Source organism: Microtus oregoni, unplaced genomic scaffold (assembly GCF_018167655.1).
Source record: "Microtus oregoni isolate MIOR12 unplaced genomic scaffold, Mior012 000533F_ref0000068, whole genome shotgun sequence".
NCBI classification, from domain to species: Eukaryota; Metazoa; Chordata; class Mammalia; order Rodentia; family Cricetidae; genus Microtus; species Microtus oregoni.
Window position 1 is genome coordinate 32,584 of NW_024545053.1, and position 3,065 is coordinate 35,648.

Sequence of the window (3,065 nt, forward strand, 5' to 3'; positions counted from 1 at the left end):
AAGTCATTAGTTTGGAAAAGTCACCCAAGGTCAGTATAAAACTGGGGAGGATATTATTTTTCTATGAAGCAAAAGACTTCTTCAGGGTAAAAAATATTCTCTGTGTACTTACCAGGGCATATTGTATATTAGTAATTGGACCTAAAAGGAATGCTTTCTTCAGCAAGACACTGTGGGAAAAGATAAGAGGTATATTTCTTAGAGGCGAGGGGAAGTTGTGTTAGGGATGTAGGACACACAGTGCTGGCAGGGACAACTTCTCTGCTAAACGTTAGCCTTGAAACTGATTTTATGTTTGTTACAATTAGGTATTTGTCACAGTGTGTTCTATTTGGGAAGAAAGTTTTGTGGATATTTTTACCTACAGTTTAAACATCAGAGTAACCCAAGTCAGGTTGGATGGATTGCTTGTTGTGGGATTGAGTTTGTGTGTACGTTGAGATGTAATGCCCTAGTTAACATTGGGATACCATTAATTTTGAATTTCAGGATGGCTCAAAGGGTAAAGGTACCGTAGGATCCCTAGAGATCACTCCTGCAAATTGTTCTCTGACCTCCACTTGTGTTTTGTGGTGCAATAGACTACTATACATATCCTCCAATAATAAATGTATTTTTTTTAAAAAAAATTGATGTCAGTCAAACATCAAATGGCTTATTTGCTGTTGACTTAATGTTCTAGTGGTACTAGGATTTTTTTTTCCTAATTAAAAAAATTATGGTGTGTGTGGGCTCACACATGCCATTGTGTGGATGAGGAGATCAGAGGAGCAACCCAGTGGTGTTGGATTCTTTCCTCTCATCTTTATGTAGGTTCTGGGGAATGCACTAATGTTATTGGCTCTGTGTCAAGTACTTTACCCACTGAACCATTCCTTTGGCCCTGTAATCCCCGCTCCCAATACCAGCATCCTTGGAGGGTGAAGCAGTTATTGACAAAAGATACTTCTGTCTTTATTACATTCTTATTTATTATTATATTCGTGAAAATAACATGTGTTTAGAGGTTTTATTGTTTTGCTCTTGACTTTAATGTAAATAGTTATTAATGTTTTAATTGTAGTCTTGCTTGATTGTAATCTTGAACATGGGCGGTGCTGTGAGTGCTGGTGAGGACAACGATGAGCTCATTGATAATTTGAAGAAGCCCAGTACATCCGGACAGACTTAGTAGAGCAGGCTTTCCGAGCTATCGATCGAGCAGATTATTACCTTGAAGAATTTAAAGAAAATGCGTACAAAGACTTGGCATGGAAGCATGGAAACATTCATCTCTCAGCCCCTTGCATCTACTCAGAGGTGATGGAGGGCTCTGGATCTGCAGCCTGGGCTCTCATTTCTCAATTTGGGCAGTGGTACTGGCTACCTCAGCTCCATGGTGGGCCTCATTCTAGGTGAGTGTGGATACAGAGCTTGAGTCCTCTCTGCGTTAGAACAATGTCTATCGTTTGAGATAGAAAATGTAGTGGGTTGGTTGCATCCCCTGGTGAAGACCATGAACCTCCTATCAGTTGCCTGAAGCTTAGCTACAGGTGGTGGAAGACGGATGAGTTGTAAGTGGGGGGTTTCCATTTCTTTGTCTCCTCTTACCTGTGCTGCTGCATTCTGCTATGAATGATGGAAAACAGCAAAAGTGTATAAATCTTGACTTTATGTGATTTCTTAATTTAATTTTAATCATTCTTTTGCTCTTTTTTCCACTTTCATTAAAATCCTTTGGTAGTTGAAGTTCATTGTAGCTGTTTCTGTTTTGTTGTTTGCTACTAAAGGAGTAAAAAGTTTATGTATTTTAAAGGCATTTTCAGAGATTGGAAGGGATTTCTTAGGTTATCATGTGTGGAGTCATTTAGGCTGTATTCTCTACAAGTTGTAGAATGTATGTATGAATATGGCCATTTCTGATATTATTATCAGGATTACCAACCAAAGAGCTATTGAATTCCTGCCTTGTGTAAAATGTATATTGGGGCAAAGATTTTAGATGTTGCTTGTTTTTTCTTCTCAATTGAAATGATTTTTAATCTTAATTTGTCTTTGATTGAGACGTGGTTTCCATGCTTTAAGAAAAGTACACAGGCCCAGATTATTTATCATTCCTCTGACTTGCTTGATTTTACCTGAAAAGTTTTACCTTGACTATGGTAGTGGTTTTTGTTGGGGGGAATAGATAATAAAGCCACCTAGATTAGAAATGCTAATGAAAAGATCCTGGGAACTTAGGAGATGCTGTACAACCATGAACACTTGAGTTTAAATCCCCAGAACACATAAAAAGCCAAGTGCAACAGTGTGTGCCTGTAATCTCAGTGCTGCAAAACAGAGATAGGCTCTAGGGGCTTCTTGGCCAGCCAGTTAAGCTGAGTGAGAATCTGTCTCAAACAGTAACTTTGGGAGTGGAGATACCTAATGTTGATCTCTGTGCTATGGATACTCGTATGTGTGCGCGCGCACACACACACACACACACACGCACACACACACAGAGTGAGCCTTAATGCCTGTGAAGAGAGTAAGTCTGGAGACACTGCCACTCGATACCGCCAGTAATGATAATGAAAGTGCTGTGAGATATAGAGAAAGCCTAATATAAGTTTTATTTGTAAATAATAGATTTTTTCTTAAATTTTTCAGAAAAATTTCTTTTTCTCTTGCTTTTTTTTTCAATTGCAATTTTTAAAAAATTGTTCTTTTGATGTTTGAAAAGTCCAGGCATCAAAACAAATACTGTGTTAATGAATAGAAAGACTCCCTGAGTGATTTAGAGCCACAAATGTGCTGAGACATTAAAACCTCATGAATTTCTGTAATTATACATTACATAATTATCTGTGTTGTAATTAGTAAGTACAGAAAAACAAATGAACAAGGGTTCTTTTCCTATTCTAAGAGCTTTGTTATTCTCAATATTTTCAGGTCCTTTTGGTGTGAACCATGGGGTGGAGCTTCATTGAGATGTGACTGAGTATGCCAAGCAGAAAACTGGATGTCTTCATCAGAACAAGTGATAGTTTTGACAAGTATGGTCAGATGCAACCCATTGGTTCAACTAAGGACATTAATGATAG

General features: G+C 38.0%; 1 pseudogene; it reads left to right on the forward strand.

Moving 5' to 3' along the window:
* The first annotated feature begins 1,087 nt into the window (after positions 1-1,087).
* LOC121445756 lies at positions 1,088-3,017 on the forward strand (annotated as a pseudogene).
* Positions 3,018-3,065: the final 48 nt, after the last annotated feature.